At 34.3% G+C, this 19,891-nt stretch overlaps 1 protein-coding gene across 2 annotated transcripts in view; it reads left to right on the top strand.

The window, feature by feature from the left end:
• The first annotated feature begins 7,545 nt into the window (after nt 1–7,545).
• Nucleotides 7,546–19,891, top strand: part of LOC138319403 (putative N-acetylated-alpha-linked acidic dipeptidase) — a 254,988-nt gene continuing 242,642 nt past the window's right edge. The window contains exon 1 of one of the 2 annotated variants that reach the window (XM_069262551.1): nt 7,546–8,448. The gene's annotated coding sequence lies outside the window, so the exon portion shown is untranslated. Of the gene's footprint in view, nt 8,449–10,076; nt 10,650–19,891 lie in introns of those variants that run through there. The other variant, XM_069262540.1, reaches the window with a different exon arrangement.

The following is a 19,891-nucleotide window of genomic DNA, read 5'->3' as shown; positions in this document are numbered from 1 at the left end:
CTTTAAAAAATGCTTAACTGACAAAAATCGCGCTCATGGGTACCTGAAAAAACTCACTCCCGTACGGTTATTAAGTGGCGCTGTTCAATTTCAAATAAACATTAATAAACTTAATGTAAGTGCAATGATGTTAAACACATCTTTTTCATATGTGTATGCCTCAAGGTTAGAGAATTCTCAATTTTGTATTTAAACCTTTTCACGTTACATTTGCACACCCGGGAGTTTTGGTTTGATATTAACTCTGGTTTTCGTTCTATCCCAATCAGTCATACGATTCTGTCTGTTTATTACAGCTTATCATATTTTGATATAACCTTGAGCTGATAACGCAGGCCTTGTACGACACAATATTATTGTCACATATTAATGTCTTCCCGCATAATGTATCAACCTCACCAACCACAATCTTAAGATGAGTGATTGTCTTCTCTTTAATGATTTCTTGTTTCCGTTCCTTTATTTAGGAAGTCAAAAGCAATAAAAGCAAACCTTTGCATAAGGGTTACATGACATAAAGGAGGGAAAGACCAAAGTATTTTGTATGCACATGCAAAGCACACATTGACTGATCGTCGTATGGTTTTGGGACTCGTGTCCTTTTGATGTGATCTTTAGTTTAAGGTAGGTTTAACGTAATTTAACAAGGTCAAGGTCATTTAACTTAAGGACGGCAGATTATTTTCTTGTCACAAAAAGAAAAAGGAATTCAATCAAAATTTCATAAAATTACAAATATCCATTAATAAATGAGTTAAAGGACAATGCATGTTTAGGGTCCTTTTTGGCCCCAAAATTCGTCAACTTTTCAAAACCGTTATTTAGTACTTAAATTGTTGGAATTTACATATTTGGTACATTCCTTGTTTAAATGTTACGTAGGTTACCATAGTTTGTTTGTTTGTTTGTTTGTTTGATTAATTAACGTCCTATTAACAGCTATGGTCATGTAAGGACGGCCTCCCATGTATGCGGTGTGTTGCGTTTACGTTGTGCGAGGTGCGTGTTTTTGGGAGACTGCAGTATATTCATAATGTGTCTTCTTGTATAGTGGAACTGTTGCCCTTTTTATAGTGGTTACCATAGTAACTGAAACTGCCTAATCATAAACCCTTCAAAATATGCATCAATTATGAAAATGTCGACATTTTCACAATTATGGCAATTTTTGTTAGGTTTTTGTTTTAGAAACCATAGAATGCATCCTTGAACAAAATTGAACAAACTATATTTCTACATATATTCGCAGTAAATACTTATATTATTTATATCTATTTTAAGTGTTTTCAAGGATGCGCTATATGCTTCATAGACAAAAACTTTTAAAAAAAATCAAATTCATAATATGGCATATTTTTAATGGCTACCACAGCTGTAAAATTAGAAAACAGTCATTACAGTTGACTCAATGATGTACTAAATATTCAAAATACAACAACTTAATCACTAAATAACATTTTTGAAAATTGATGGATTTGGGGGCCAAAAAGGGCCCAAACAATACATTGTCCTTTTATTTGATTTGCGCATTAATAAAACAATCATAATATGATAATAATGTCGTGTCGCATCACTTCATACACACCACCAAAAAAATGCATAGTAAGCCGCCCTTTCATGAACCTGGCTGTTATTAGGACGTTAATTTAATCGAACATAAAACGTCAAAAAAATGTCATGAAAAAGAAATGTGTGAACTTCGAAAAAAATTTCAAAAACTGTAGGACACAAAACTGGCCCTTGGTCAACAACAATGGTATCTTTTCAATATAAGGCTTAAAACGGAACCTTGCATACCAAAATTACTTAGACGCAGATCATTATTTTGGCGATTTACACAACAAATCCGGGGGATAAATTTTAAACAGTTTTTTAATTCAAATTAACGTTCTATTAACAGCCAGGGACAGACCGCTCATGAATGTGTTGTGTTGCGTGTCTTTGATGACTGCGGTATATTCGTGTTGCCTTCTTGTATAGTGGAAATCTTCTCCTTTTTAGATCGTGCTGTATCGCTGCCCATGCCGCCGAAAATACCAACCAACACACCCCACACGGTTACATAATACTGACAATGAGCGAACCAGTCATCCCACTCCCTTCACGCTGAGCACTAGGCTTGAGCAGAAACTACTACTTTTATAGATTTCAGGGGCGAGCGCTCAAACAAAGACCAAAATTGAGATGGTGGCAAGGGAGGCGTTAGGAAGAAGAAAGTTAGTTCGAAAGAAGAGTAAAGATAAAATCCTAAATTTAGTCGCCTTTTACGATCATGGAATAAGGTATGCGCTCCCTGCAGGGAATAATTTTAAACCGTCAATTCTATATAATTACTTTCGACGTTGTTTCTCTTAACAAACTGTTGATTGATAGACCAGTTGGTTGTGTGCTACAACTCTGCTCTTCAACCACTGGTGGTAATTGTATTCTGTCAGATCTTGAGTTTTTGCACAGGCAGACAGTATCCAGAACGCTGGAATAATCCGTGCGGTCAGAAGAAATGGTAATGAAAGCAACTTTTAGACAAAATATTGAGCCCCTGTGAAAAAGATATTTTTGGTTACATTGTTTATAATATATCGTTTATTAGGTCATATGACCCGCTTTCCCACATGTGTTGGAGTACCAATGCCAGACGATGAACATTCTCATTCAAAATCCTTGGAATATATATTATATGAGCATTCAGGTTGTTAATTAAACAACTAACTAAACAGTAAACAGTCCTCCGTGACCGGGTGGGGTGTGTTGCTTGGTGTCTTCGGCAGCATGCTTCAGTGATATAGCACTATAAAAAGGGCAATAGTTCCACTATACAAGAAGATATAACATGAATTTACCGCAGTCTCCCAAAACACGCACCTCACACAACATACACGCAACACACCGCAGACATGGGAGGCCGTCCTTACATGACCATAGCTGTTAATAGGACGTTAATTAATCAAACAAACAAACAAATCACTGGTATATAGCCGGTGCGTTAACAAGTCGGAATCACATTTGGTTGTATTCCAACAACCCTAGAGGTTCTACAATAAATACAGTCCAAGACGATATATAATTATATTTTTGAAAATTTTAATTCATCGCATTCCTAATGTCGAATATTGCCCATAGTCTGTAAAGAAAGTGACTGTTACAAAATATGCCATATAATATGTCAACAAAACGAAAATTCAAATGCATTTTATAATTAAATGTAGAATTTATATTTTGTACTAAATACCTACACGGCACTCATTGCAAGCTTGTCCTGATCAATTGATTTCCTTTGTACCTGCTGCCAGTCATTTGACATGTCTCTGAGGTTCAGATAACGGACATCGTCTTGCTTATATCATGTGTTCAAATCAAGTATAAAAGGGACCGCAGAATCAAACCAAAAATAGAATCCTGGAAATCCCCTTTTGGGCACAAGATTTCATAGGGGGGTGAATGTTTCGGAGGCTGCTGATTGGGTATTCAGGGTGGATCAGTTTCAAATGTTTAATTTGTTGTTTGGGCAATACATGTAGATGTAAAATATGTAAAGAAATTTTAAAATTCTATCAAGTCTGTTTCTGACAGGGTGAGTTAATAAAGATTGGAATTTTATGAAAATTTTGGTCATTTTTTGGTGCGGAATTCAACATAAGATGGCATCCCCCCCCACTTAAAATTTTAGCAAGATTGTAGATTTGAAAAAAAAATATTCACTGGTATGTGAGATGATCTTCTTCAAAATTAGTGATGGCTGACCAGACTTGAAAACTTCATTTAACCTGGACATTGGCAAACGTTAACATTATCGTCTATGGAAAATCATTGGGTTCTGCGGTCTCTATAAAAGGAAGTCATGATCAAAAGTCAAAAGTATTTATTTATTTCCGGATACATCAGGGCATAGCATGTAGCTCGTTTTGAGTATACAACCCCGCACATCTTACACATTACACGCAACACACCACACACAAGGGAGGCCGTTCTTGCATGACCATGACTGTTGATATGACGATAATACAATCAAATAAACAAACAAACAGTATACCTGTAAATATGAAGCAGATACACTACCATGTGAGCCAGTACATACAAGTATCAGGTTGACTCGTACAAATTATCTTATTTTATGCAAGACGAACGTTATTAACTCACTTTGACAAACAAGGTCATGAATACATAATGTGGATGATGCCGGTAATAAGCGGTTTGGTCTAATTAATAGAGCCTCATTAACATCGTTTTAATATATATGTATAGCCGTTAAGTGATATAATATACACAACTTCAATTGATAAATTATTATTAAAAGGTGACACATTTATCTGTATATCTAAACGACTTGAAAGTACAAGGATTATACATTATGAATGCAAAACCTTTTGATCTGTGCTTGTTTTTGTGCAGAACTAATATTGAACATGTTACCGCAATAGTGAATTCACTATGATGACTACATTAGCGATATACAGAAAATATAATAAGTGCGAAGTATTCATTAACTTCCACCACATCTTTATATTTTTCATTTATTTATCTATCTGCCAGAGAAAGAGTCAATAGCCCAAAAGAGGAAATAAAAGATATTCTTCAGGAAATAAAGACTGACCATGTATTCAGACCATTACTTAATATAACAAACCAAAAGATTAGCTTATACACGCCCTCTGGGTCTCTTGGTTTTAGGTTGACGAATAAGACATATAAAGTAAACGTAAGTAAGATTTTTCGTTATGGTCAATTGGTATAAAATCAAAATCAATAGGCATGGTCTGCCTGGCAGATTGGGTGTTAGAATGTTACCTATTGCCCATAGTACATGCTATCTTATCTTTTTACACTTTCTAACGTCTCCCGTGACACCACCTCACTTTTGGTCCTGGGTTAAGCGCTCGACCCTTTGAAGTAGGCTCAGGGTTCTGATCCATGGCCAAGACACATCATAGTTATTTTGCCACTATTTTAATTCATCTGCTTACATTATGTAATGAGTAATAACTGATTTTAAGAATAACATGGTGAAAATGATCAATGTATGGTGTTTATACGTTTTTGTTTTATTCTGTATCAGAACTCGGATGACCATTTATGCCCCTGGGCCTCTTATTTTCGACGTTTAGCAGCAACACACTGAACGACTTCACGAATGGTACTTTAATTATAACAGTTATTACAGTTTTCACAATTAAGGGGAGGAAATACAAAATAATTTGAAAAACTTTTATTACAGAAGTTATCCCCCTTTAAACAGAAATAATCATATTTTGTATCTATTGGATATTTCAAATAGTTTACAGAATTCTAAATTTAACCAATTATAAAAGGTCTTAATTCTATGTATGCAGCGATATATTAAGTACGAGTTTTTTTCATAACCATCCTCATAACCATCCATGTACAAAAGTAGTTCCACATTAGTAATAGATAGATTCTAACATGTGTAGCAGGGAGAATGCTAGGTCCTCATAACGATGAAAATGTTTTTTGAATACATTTCATAAGTAAAAAGCCTCCCCAAGCCTGTATTAAGTTCGCTGCCAGTTTCTCCATTTGTTTGTGATCCAGGTTTTGTTTACACCATATCTTATCTTAAAATCGTTTCAAAATATACATCGGGAATATCCATACATAATATTTACATATGCCTATATATAGTCAATGGGAGGGGAGTTGCTTTCAAATTAGCGCTACATTGAATATGTCTGTATCCCATTGCGTTCATATCACCTTTAACGCAATCAAAACACTGTTCAATCTCTATTTGTTGGACAACTTTTTAATTATCTTGTTGTGGTGTTATTAACGTAACGGAAGGTTCCTAGACAAACCGATCAATCAACTACTTCTCTTGAACTACTGGAGGGATTTCAACAACACTTTGTTGCAATAAGCCTTATACAATGCAGATGTGCGTACTCTATGTCACAACATGATAAAATGTCTATTTATTTGAACAAAGCTGGTGGGTATGTAAGGGCAGGGCGATTTAAGTTGACTTTATGGACAGAATTTGACGGGTTTCAACTTATAACAAAACGAATACTTTCATTAGAAAAAAAAAATTAAAAAAACTCGGTGAAAGGATTGAAATACAGGTATATTGTTAAGGAATTTTAAGCTAGTGGTAAATAGCAGGGCATACATACAACAATAGATTGAATACTGCTGTGGGTTTGGTGTATTAAATTAATGTCCAATTAACAGCAATGATCATTTTGGTATAATTGTGTTCTCAACAAACAAATGATCTAAAAAGGACATATTTTATGTATATTTAATGATCTCTAATAGGATGGGAATTTAGTTTTCTAATAAATACGCAGGAGTGATCCCCCTTTTACTTTACACACACAAACATACCCACACAAGACAAAACATACACGGAAGACCCGTCCTTAAAGTCCCCTTATGTTTGCACAAGATAAATTTTGAAGTATATAATATGATGTGAAGCAAGAATAGTTATTGGCTGGTACAGACATACGACATTGTAATATCTTGTTTCTCAGATCAGTACGCTGCATGTTTCTCTCCTACTTCAAATAATCCCAGTATGATTATGCGTATCTGAAGTCAGATATAATTCTTAACAGTGATATTATATGGACCATTATTGTTACCTTTTTCTATCTCAGGCGAAAGACGTCTTTGAAGCAACTGGCACTGAAATTTCACTAAAACAAGAAGTCAGCCCGGAGAATATCTTCATTTCGAGAACGGCTACCTTAATGTATTTAACTAGTAATTGACTGAAAGAACTCCCGTATTTATCTTGTTAGGAAAGGTTTTTTTTTTATATAATGGGTTGATATATTTCCCTTTTCACTATTTGATGCAGAATGAAGACGGATCTAGATGCGGCAGCATGGATACTGACACATGTGCGACTATAAACGCACCTACAAAAGTGAGCGTCGGTACACAAACTGGTATTCAGAGTGTGACAGATTCTGAACACCCTTAAAACCACTGCCATATCTGTGATATTGATGATGACAAATCAGGAAAATGGTCTGGCTGGGATGTGAAGCATCTCATTGTGAGTGTTGGGTGCATTCGTACTTCGCCCATGACACCGCCTCACTTTTGGTCTTCTGTTGAGCGCTCGCCTTTTGAAATAGGCTCTAGATCTAGTTCTGTTGCTGGCCAAATCACACCAAAGTTTTTTAAAAATGGTAGTTTCTGCTCCTGCATAGCGCTCAGAATACAGAGAGTAGAACGACTGGTTGGCCCGTTTTCAGTATAATGTGACCAGGCGAAGTATGTTGCCTCAGTGATATAGCACTATACAAAGGGCAAGAATTCTATACAATTCTATACAAGAGGACACAACAAGAATATACCGTTGTCTCCAAGGGCACACATCCACACTTCATACACGCAAAATCCTGTTTGTTAATAGGACGTTAATTAATCAAACACACACAAAATCTTCAACCCATAGCCACCTCTGCTCTGCTCTGCTCTGCATATTGCATCTGCCCTGTATATGAAATCCATCCAGCTATAAAGCTGTTTGTTTGTTTTGTTTGATTAAATTTACGTCTTATTAAGAGATTTCCGGTTCCGGTTCAAGATAAAACATGGAGTTCTGACCGCTGGTCAAATATTTGGAAAAAAATATGATCTACAAGGGATTCTAACCGAACATCATGACGCTAACCAAGATAGGTATGATGTAGAACTTTCCAGGAACATTCTCTGAATCGTTTGCCAAATCATTATGAGTTCTGACTGATATATATTGTTCGATCTACTGACCATTGAAACTCCCGCCATTTTCATTTCCATTGTTTGTGATCGACTCCTAAAGATTATAAGTGTTTCTATCTGTTTTCATTATCATGGCCTCCTCAGAACTTTCTAAGCAAGTTAAAAAAGGTGTCCAGGCGATTAGTGAACTACGTAACCCAGAATTAGTGAGAGAAGTTGTGTCCCAGCTAATGACCAACACTTTATTTAAGGACACTTTGCTAGCCAGTCTTGGCATCTCAGCCCTGCATCAGCAAATACAATCGCTAGAAAACAGACTTGAAGATATGGAACAGTATTCCCGTAGAAACTGCCTGAAGTTCAGGGGAATTCCTGAAACTGAGGGCGAGAGCACCGACCAACTTGTAGTAAATACGTGTAATGAGTCGCTGGGTGTTATGGTTACGGAAGCAGATATCAGTAGGTCCCATCGAGTTGGACCAATGAACAAGAATTATCCACGAGATATCATAGTTCGATTCCTATCGTACAGAACCCGAGCAAATGTATACAGTGCCAGATTCTCTCTATTCTCGGCCCAGTCGGATCAGCCATCTGAATCCACATCACCTCCTAAGCATAAAATCTACATCAACGAAGCGCTTACCAAGGCCAGATCGGCTGTATTCAACAAGGCCCGGTTTCTGAAAAACCAAGGTCACGTATCAGGTGCTTGGACTCAAGACGGAAGAATAGTTATCAGGAATTCAAATGGTGAGAAACATCAGGTAACCAGGCTCGAGGAACTATCATCATACCCCGACCCCCCTCCCAAGAAACCCCCCGGTCCAAGGACATTAGCTGTAGGTCGTGGTACTCAACGTACATCTAATGCACGCTAGTCACTCAATTTCTGTGATTCGGAAGCTCACTGTAAATAACATTGTTTATAAGTTCAAACATTGTTTATAAGTTCACGCTTCACTAACTTCTGGATATAAAAACTTTAAACCTGTGTACCTTATACATATATACTTGAATGTTGACTTGAATGTTGAATGTAATGTTATATATACATACTTGAACACCTATGCCACGTTGTAAAAATATATACACATATAGGCCTACAAGTTTTTGTTTTTTTCATGCCACATGCCCTATGCCTGGTGCTGCACACCCTGATATATGATTGTATAGGAAAATATCCAGATACTATTGTAGCATAATCAGGATACTAGGCCTTCAACTAAATATCAGAAAGATAAGTGTATAATGGTAAAATGATGACTATTGTATCTATATTGAACTAACAAAATACCCATAGTTTGTATATATATTTATGCAAATATAAATGAACATTATGTCATTTACTCAACTTCTGAAATAACTCATGCTCTTTGTATGCTCATGCAAGTATAGGGATATAAATCTCCATACACATGCATATTAGAATACTCAAGTAATGACCATTATGTGTCATGATAAAAATATTTATTAATATATATGCATTTAGATTACAAATGCTGAAAATACATTCCTATATTGTTCTTCTTAATTGACAATATATATATGAACTGTACATGTACTTATGAACAATGATATCTGTTCATAAAATCATTGTCTTAATGGTAACACTCTAAATCCTGATGGGTATTCTTTAAATATATACTTCATTGCTGAATGCTATCTCATACGCATGAAGGTCCAGCAAATACATACATGTAGATAATTTTTATTTTTTATTTGGTACAGTATGAAATGCAGAGATTACATAACTATCGGCCGATTCATATGATAGATCTGCAACAGTTAAAAAAACACTCTATATATTAACATGTTTATTTATTACTATTTTATATTTTGACTCTATATATTCAAAATATAGAATGCCATAGACTTATCAGTTATCTATATACTAGTAGCTATATAGCTATGCGGATATATTATTTATATATATGTAGTCCTATATAGGTATGCATCTGATAGCACCTGACAATCCTTTCAATTCTCATAACTATTCATTCACATGCATAAACAAATGTATGTACTGGAACATGTAGGATATTTTAAAAAATTATAATGCCTATAAACCAAAGTCAATACTATGCGACTACATGTCAGATATATGTGTGATGGAAACTTCAAAGAGTTGTCTGTGACAAGTTACTGATGAAACTTTATATTCACATATTATGTTACCTCAGTACTAGTGTAGTCTATACACTACTTGTAGTTCTGGTTACTGATTACACTCGGATACTTATATCTGTTATATCATGTCTAAAATAATCTGTAATTTGCTTCATGTACATGTAATATGTTAAAAACCTTACTTATACATGTATATTAGTTCTTAACAACTGTGGAAACGTGTACACATATATAATGATATATAATAATTATAAAGTCAGTAAATTAAAATATACCTTGAACTTCCACTATTGAAATTTGAATCTTTAAATATGTCAGGAATCTCATGCTTATAACCTTATATTTTTTTAGAAGTTTTATATATCATACGATAATGTAAACATACGATATATTCGATGATCTCTCGTACACTGCACATATACAGGACATGCATGTGTACATGTGTGAGCTTCTAACTTCACGTTGTTTTTGTTATGAAATCGTTTTTTTTAGCGGCTAATACAAATAAACCAAACCCACACATCTGTCACAAACTAAATTCAATTAAGTCTGACATGTTCTAATATGACAAACCTCTCATTTTTTCGCAGTCTTTTTAAGTTAAAAATAAATTAATATTTTTTCTTCTTTTCTTTTCACCTCTATTCAATTTAAGGTATGTGTTTTTAGCTTTTGGAATAAATGATTGATATTCCTAAAGAAAGGCAAACTGAGTCTTGGTTAATTAGACGCTTTGTATCCCTTGTGTTGATCATGTGTGTTTTTTCCACTTCCGAATCTGTTATATGGATAAAGAACATTGGAAACGGTATTTTAATCTTAAGGTATGTTTACTTTTCGTTCTGCAAATACGAAATCTTATCACTCACGATCTAAATCAATATCCATCCAGCCAAAAACAGTGTTTTACCAAACTGAAGTATTGTTGCTGCATAAATACAGATGTGTCCTGTAGATTTCCTAAATCATCTGCTGACTATGGTTAAGTATGCTAATATGATAACTATTCACTACAGGACACATCTTATCTTTGAGGGTACATGTATAATTGATTTATTAGTAGAGTTGAATCGATGTTGTTTATTAACATATTACCATATATTCCACCCAATATATTTTTTAAAACAAACATACTTTTTCAAGTATAACTATAACTCAGATAATTGTATTTACATGAAATATACTAAACAGCTATTACTTTATTTATGTAATGATGTAGAGTTAAATCCAGGACCTCATTGTAATCTTGAAATCTCTCATTTAAATGTTAGGTCACTCAGAAATAAAATTGATATTATTGAAGCAGAACTCTATGATAAAGATATATTATGCTTGACTGAAACTCATCTCACACCAAATATCCCAAACTCTGATATAAACCTAAATTCATTTTCTGATAATATTCATAGGCTAGATAGAAAGACTGGGCTAGGAGGTGGAATAATTATATATTGTAAAAATACTATAAACACTAAAAGAAGAGAAGACTTGGAACATGAGGATCTGGAGCTCATCTGGTTGGATATTTTCATCAATAATAAAAAAATATTATTAGGATGTATTTATAGACCTGAATCAAATGTTGAATATTGGAATAAGCTTGATACAGTTCTTGATGAGGTTTATAACAAAAATACAGGTACTGATATTATTATAACTGGTGATATAAATGTAAACATGTTAAATATTCCTGACAACCACTATTTAAGCAGACTATTAACAAAATTTAATCTCACCAGTATAATCAATGAACCTACAAGAGTAACTGATACTACTTCCACTGCTATTGATATACTTTTTACTAATAACATTAATCTAATTAGAAATACCTTAGTGAGTACACCAATATGCAGTGATCACTCAGTTATCCATTTTACTTGTTCCTACTCTGTATTCAAACAAAAATCTTATAAGAAAACTATCTTTCTCTACGATAATGCAAATTTCATACAGATGAATTCAAATATCAATAATGTAAACTGGGATGTAATTACACAAAACCTTGACTCTAATGAATTCAATAAGCTTTTAACTGATACTATAAATGAACAAATAAATCTATTTATTCCATCTAAAACTATTACTGTACGCCCAAATGATAAACCATGGATGACCAATAATATAAGACAACAAATTAGAAAAAGAAACAGATTACATACAAGAGCCAGAAATACTAACTTACAGACTGACTGGGCAAACTTTAGGCAAAGTAGAAATGAAGTCATAGATTTAATTCGAACTGAAAAAATAAACCATTTCGATAAACTAAAAAAATCCCTTCAAGATCAGTCAATTCCTTTAAATAAATGGTGGAAAATTGCCAAATCGGTTATGAACTCTAGTAATATATCACATTCTTTGCCTCCATTATTTGAAAATAATTGCTATATACATCACCCTTTGGATAAAGCAGAGTGTCTTAATAACTATTTCAGTTCAATATCTACTTCATCTGCTAATTTAGATCCATTACCACCTTTGGAAAATACCTTCCCCTTTAGATTAGATAACATTGTTATTTTAGAACAGGATATTTTAGATCAACTTGATTTACTTAATGAAAAAAAAAACCTCCTGGTCCAGACAATATGATACCAAAAATTATTAAACACCTAACTCCCTCGCTTATACACCCTCTTACTCTACTGTGTAATAAAACTTTAGAAACTGGAGTTATTCCATTATCTTGGAAAACAGCTAATATCAATGCAATTTATAAAGGAAAAGGGCTTGAGAGTAATGCTTCAAATTATAGACCAATATCTGTAACACCATGCTTTAGTAAAATAATAGAAAAAGTAATTTTTAAATATATGTTTAACTATATGAAAGAGTGTGATATTATAACAAAGCACCAATCAGGATTTTTGCCTAAAGACTCTACAGTTAACCAGTTACTAGATATTTATAATACGATAGTGCTTAATTTGGATAAAAAACAATGAAATAAAATTTATATTCTGCGATATTAGCAAAGCTTTCGACAGAGTCTGGCATGAAGGATTATTATTCAAATTAGAGTCTTATGGTATAAAAGGAAGAGTGTTACAGTGGTTTCGAAATTATCTTTCTGATCGAAAACAAAGAGTATCTACTGAGGGTTTCCTATCTTCTTTTAAAAATGTCAATGCCGGTGTACCACAAGGTTCTGTCTTAGGGCCATTCCTATTCTTATTATATATTAATGACATAACTGAATGTGTAAATAGTAAAATTAAACTCTTTGCTGATGATACTTCACTTTATGAAATAATAACTGATAACCATGTAGAAATTGCAGATAATCTAACCAATGATCTAAGTAATATTAATAATTGGGCAAAGAAGTGGGACATTAATTTTAATCCTTCAAAAACAGAAACTGTACTTTTCTCAAGAAAAAGACATATATTCAACCCTGATATTCTTTTTGCAGATGATATTGTAAACTCTGTTCTATTTCATAAACATTTGGGGGTAACTTTCAGTAGTGATGGTAAATGGTCCAAGCATATTAATAATATTTATACTCAGGCCTCTAAAAGACTAAATATTTTAAGATTACTAAAACATAATGTAGATAGAAAGAGCCTTTTAAAAATTTATACATCCTTTATAAGACCTATTTTAGAATATGGGGATGTCATTTGGGATAATTGTACAAACCAAGATAAAGACTTATTAGAATCTGTACAGATAGAAGCAATAAGAATTATAACAGGCCTGAGAAGAGGAACGTCTCATAATAAACTTTATGCTGAAGTTGGACTTGATTCACTTGCATTCAGACGAAAACTACATAAATCAATATTGATGTTTAAAATTGTAAATAATGAATCCCCTAGATATCTTACTAATTTGATTGATCCATTCTTTAATGATAATAATAATACTCCTTACACATTAAGGAATAATCGCCTGTTTAATCCCCCCCTCTGTAGAACTGAATTATACTCCAACAGCTTTATTCCCTCAATGCTAAGAGAATTTAATCAAACAGATATAGAACTCATATTTAATAATTCATTAGAACAATTTAAAAAAAGTATTAAAATTGATAATGATATTCCTACCACAGAAGTTTCCAATATTTTTAAATATCATGGCGACCGTAAATATAATATTATTCTGTGCCAGCTACGAAACCAAGCAAGTAATTTAAACTCTGATCTTTATCATGATCATCTAAGAGAATCTCCAGCCTGTTCCTGTTATTATACCAATGAAAATTCACATCACTTTTTCTTTGACTGTAGGCACTTCTATGAACAGAGAGCAGTTCTTATACAGGGAATAAATAACTTAGGTTTACCAGATAATCATTATCATTTAAACATTGAAACACTATTAAATGGATGTAAATTTTGCAATAATGATATTAACAAAGATATTTTACAATGCGTGATTGAATATATATGCCATACTAAAAGATTTGATTACTGATAAACATATTTTATATACATGTATCATAGCCCTCTGCATATATAAGCAAACAAAAACAAGTAACAAGTACCCATATCTAATTACTTGATAGTCAAAATACTATCTAGCAGTGCAATTAAACATCTAAACTATTGTATATGTTAATATTTATTTCTAATTTACTCTAACTATCCTGGCTGGATGGATACTGAATACTGCTTATCGAATATTGAGAAACTTTTATACTATAATAATTATCTAATTGAATAATCAAACTGTACATATTAGAACCATAAATTTTGGTTAACTCCAATTGATTAAAAAATTGCATTCAATCTCATACCAATTTTTTTCATATTCAACTGAAGACAAAATGCTCATTTGTTGTCAGACTTTCATACATATATTCCAAAGGGATGGGTCATTGTGCATAAGCACGGGGACTTTTTGGCCTAATATCTCAAGGTGTGTATGTATGTTAGTCTGTAAATAAATGAGCATGATTCTTATCCCTATCCAAAAACTACAATCACTAGGAATATGAAATCCAAATAACTAAACTTGTTCTGAAACATTTTCTATCAAAAATAAAATTGGAGTTATCCCCCTTTAATCAGTACTTATTAATATTATTATCACTATACTGTAATTAATTCAATTTATTTGTATATTTAAATATATGTATAAATTAATTGCAGAATGAATTCATGTTTATACTTTAAAATAAGATCTGGAGAGGACTTAAATAGGCGTAGCCTGATGTCCGATCCTATTGATGTACATAATATCAATAAAATATTGTTGAAATTGAAAATTATTAAAGACAGAGTGATGTAAGGACGGCATCCCCATGAAAAACAGTTGGGGGAGACTCGGGGCGTTGGGCTTGGACCAATTTGTATGTATCTAGGTGTATGAATGTTAAAGTGGGGTGGTGATATGTGTCTTTTTGTGCGATCAATGTTTCTGTATATGAGTATCTATGTCGTTAATGTGTCCATTGTGTTCTGGTGAGTTTCTACATGGCGTATTACGGTTTCTAGTGTACTATGTTCGTTAGACAGCCAGTAATTCATAAGTGACGATGAAAAGGAAGGAGGAAGTGTGATGTTGAAAGTAGAAGAAAGGTACATATGCTCTATAGCCTTGATAGACAGACACTGGTGGATATTATTTTCATTAAAATTCACATGAGAAAAGACACTAACACTTTGTGTTGCTTCCAAAGCAAAGATTCAGGGTTTTCCTTACATGACACTGCGTCTGAAATCACTTTGGAACACAGAAACTTTCCAGCAGTTTTAATAAGATTCAAAATATCTGCTTCCGGTAATTTATCTTTGTTGATTATATAAATAACCTTTTTAGCCTTATGAAAAAGCTTCGTCGCTTTCATCGACTGGCTTAACTAAATTCAGCTCCGAATACTTTGCGCACATCACACACAAATAAGTTGATGTTCTACATCAAACAGTTTTGTTCAATCAATGCCTGCTGTGCACATTTTCGAAACTTTTTTGCAGAGATTTTAAATATATTATTATCTACGTTGTCGGCGGGAAAGGTTTTCGGTAGCTGCATTTTGGTTTCGTCCTGGTGAGAAAAAAAATCCTCTTAACCTGATTTTTCAGTTCAATTTTGTTGTTCATCTGGTTAGAATAATTATCATTATCCATTGCATTCTATGAAGTCAAAATACATTGTGATTGATAAATTGTACAATTTATTTTTTATCAGTGTCATTAAGTCACTATTGTACTGTATCTACGTAGTTATTGTCAACTGACTTTATCTTTCCTAATGCCTCCCTTGGCACCACCTCACTTTTGGCCTTGAGTTGAGCGTTCGCCCTTGTGAGGAAGGCACTGGGTTCTGTCCCCTGGCCGAGACACACCAAAGTCTATAAAAGTGGTAGTTTCTGCTCCTGCTTGGCGCTCAGCATACAGGGAGTGGGACGACTGGTTCGCCCGTTGTCAGTATAATGTGACCGGGTGGAGTATGTTGCCTGGTGTCTTCGGCGGCATGCTTCAGTGATATATCACTATAAAAAGGGCAACAGTTCCACTATACAAGAAGACACAACATGAATATACCGCAGTCTCCAAAAAAACTCGCAACCCGCACAACATACATGCGACACACCGCATACATGGGAGGCCGTCCTTACATGACCATAGCTGTTAATAGGACGTAAATTAATCAAACAAACAAACAAAAAAAAAAAGTTATTGTCAATAGTAAAACTAAATAAAAATAAATGAAAAACTAGAAATTGTTACCGGAACAATTTGACGGGCTTTTCACCTAAAAGGTATTCCGTTCAAGGTCATTCATCACAAATAAGGCTTAGGACAGAGCCTACCTCACAGGGGCGAGCGATCAACATAAGGCCAAAAGTGATATGTTGTCAAAGGAATACATATAAATATGAAAGTGAGCTATGAATAAGCGAAAATGTCCAAAAAGATATGGTGATTTTCCGCTTGCCACGACATAGGCCGCACACAGCTCTTGCTCGGGCTTAAAGTACATTTGATCACTGCAAAAATTAAAGTGTATTAATTACAAATTACTAATCCATACGGACTCTTTCCCTATCATGGCTGGCATGACAAAATGTGCACGATATATTTGGTTTATTTATTTATATCACAAAATTCAAAATGTCTATTTGATAGAATACAAAGATTTCCTATTGCGTTCAAAATAAAAATAACAGACAGACATGCTAGTTATTCAAATCCTGATCATTCAACACACAATGCCACGTCCGAATCATCTGAGACTGATAAGTTGATTTCCTCTCATATTAATTAATACGCAGTCTCCATGTTATTAAATTAAAATATTCTATCAATCACGTATTTCGGCACGAGAGGATCGAAGGACCCATCTTTTGGAATAGATTTGGAAGTACTATTGTACTACAAAGATTAAAAATACCAATAGTATAAGTTGGTCTTCTGATGAACTGTATTTAAAGCATTGTTTTTAAAATAGGCGGGAAAACCCCCACCAAAAGTCGCTAATCTCACGATGGTGCAATTTGTATATGTATTCAGAATCATCACACATATGTATTTTCATATTTATTTTTGGATTTTGAAAAAGGTCAGCTTGGGGTCGAAACGGACCGATATGCGTCATACCTCTTTATAGGGACAACAGATACGATTCTTACGCTTTTGTTTGTTTGTTTGAGTTTTACGGCCCATCGACAACTAGGGTCGTTTAGAACAAACTACAAGGCAGGCATTAGTATTAGGATATAAATAAGGACTGTATCTAAAAGATCAGGATAAGAAAAAGGCAAGTAAAAACTAAAACGAAATTGTAAATGTTGATTTAATAAAAGTAATTGCATAGGATGAAATAGTTTTGGCTAAAACACATGAGAAAACTCGTGCACAATGCTGACGAAACGATGAGTGTTGCGTTGATATGAATATAAGATAAGATGAAAAAAACGTTCAAGTTTTGTTAAAAATGCCGATCTCTTTGAGATAGTTGAAAATACGATTATGTTTCACGGCATGGAACAAAATGTCCATGTCGATGACATCATAATACTTATCTCGTATGTGTTTAAATTCAATATAATGCAATAAAATATGCTCCACTGAGAGAGAAGAATCACATGCATGGCATGTAGGAGGATCCTCCCCTTTTAATAGATAGGAATGTGTAAAATATGTGTCCAATTCGGAGCCGAGAGAGAACAACTTCCTCTCTGCGGTCTTTCCGACTGGACAAATTAGGATTAAGTGTAGGTTTATTTTAAACAGTTTATTATTTGTTTCGGTAGACCACCTTTGTTGCCACTGGTGTTTAATGGCTGACTGAATGTAAGGTTTGATGTCGGTGTAATGCAGTTTCAAATCTGTTATCGACCTTTTCATTCCCCTTTATACCCACATGACTAGAATCTAGTCTAGAGATGATTGATTTGAGTTTTAGAAGATAATCGAAATGTGTATCTAGGTTTCTTGATTTCAAAGCCTGAAGAACCGAAAGAGAGTCGGAACAGATGATTGCCTTTTCAATGCGGTGTTCTTCGATATGGTCAAGCGCCAGACCGATAGCACATGCTTCCGCAGAGAAAATGGAGGCAACATCCGGGAGTCGGTAAGAGGAGCAGTGATTAGATGTACAGCATACTGCCGCAACATTATCACCATCTTTTGAGCCGTCAGTGTAGATCTGAACATGATCAGGGAAAGCCGTAATGCACTTCCGAAAGGAGGATTTGCGTTCTTTGTGCGAGACGCAGTCCCTGATTCTGTATAGGGTCAAGCATCTGTAGATAGGAGCTGCGAGCCGATCCATAGACAATCAAGCCGTAGTCAAGTTTTGATCTAAAAAGTACCCGAAAGATACGCAGAAGCATTTCAGGGTCTGCACCCCAATCAGACAGAATGAAAAGGAACTCGTAGAATGTTCAGCGCCTTCGAGCACTTATCCTTCAGATGTTTGATATGTAGAACAAAGGACAGTTTCGAATCAAATGTTAGTCCAAGAAATTTAGTTTGTTCAACTACTGGAATTTTAATTCCGTTGAGTGTGAGTTCAGGATCATTGTGTGGTTTTCGTTTTTGACTAAGTGCATACAGACAGTTTTTGATCTTGAAAATCTAAAGCTATTTTCGTCACCCAATTTTGTAATTTGCCTAAACATTGTTGTAGTTATCGTTCTATAAAGTGTATGGGTTTTTTATCTGTAACAGATCAAGAAATCATCCACAAATAATTACCCTTCCGTAAATTGGCCAAGACATTTGGTTATGCTGTTAATTTTTTAATCCAAACAGTGTGACAGACAGGATACCACCCTAAGGGACACCCATTTCTTGTGTTTCTGTTTCTGAATAAGTTGAACCCGTTCGAACTTTGAAATGCCTGTCAGATATAGAATTTGAAATAAACTTTGGCAAATTACCACGTATACTGATATCACGGAGATCGTTCCATCATTCCATATTGCCAAGTTGTGTCGTATGCCTTTTCAAGGTCAAAGAATACAGTCACAAGATGTTCTTTCTTGGTATTCTCGTATAAATGTTTCTAGTCTTACTAAGGGGTCTACCGTTCCCCTGTGGTTTCTAAAGCCGTTAGACTTAAAAGACTTAAAATATTGTTTGATTCCAGGAACCAAACTAATTTATTTTTTATTATTTTATTTTTATTTACCATACGTTCTAGATTTTTACAACTGTAACTCGTCAATGAAATAGGACGATAGTTATTGGCATCAGTAGCATCCTTCCCGGGCTTCATCAGGGGTATGATAGTAGATTCCTTCCAAGGCACGGGCATTTTGCCAGAAGAGTAAACTTGGTTAAATATAATTAAAAGACATTTTGGTGAAGAGTCTGGTAATTGTTTTAAAAACATACATGGAATTTCGTCTGGTCCAGCAGCAGAGTCCTTTATTTCTCAAGGGACTCGTGCAATTCTGGTATTTCGAAACGATAGATAATGTGGGTAAGCGAGCCAGAGGCAGGATGTAAATATGTTGGGGCATCGGTGTTATAAAGATATAATTCACTCTTCGATACGTCTACCTCTATCGTCAGTGCCTGGGGAGCCCCAAAGTCACCCATGATGTTCATCACAACTAAATAGAGTATCTGGAGGTAAATATATAGAACAGACTTATTTTTCGGAG

The sequence above is a fragment of the Argopecten irradians genome, chromosome 1, assembly GCF_041381155.1.
Source record: "Argopecten irradians isolate NY chromosome 1, Ai_NY, whole genome shotgun sequence".
Taxonomy (NCBI): Eukaryota; Metazoa; Mollusca; class Bivalvia; order Pectinida; family Pectinidae; genus Argopecten; species Argopecten irradians.
Note: the sequence above shows the minus strand (reverse complement) of the source record. Positions and strands in the feature narration are given on the sequence as shown.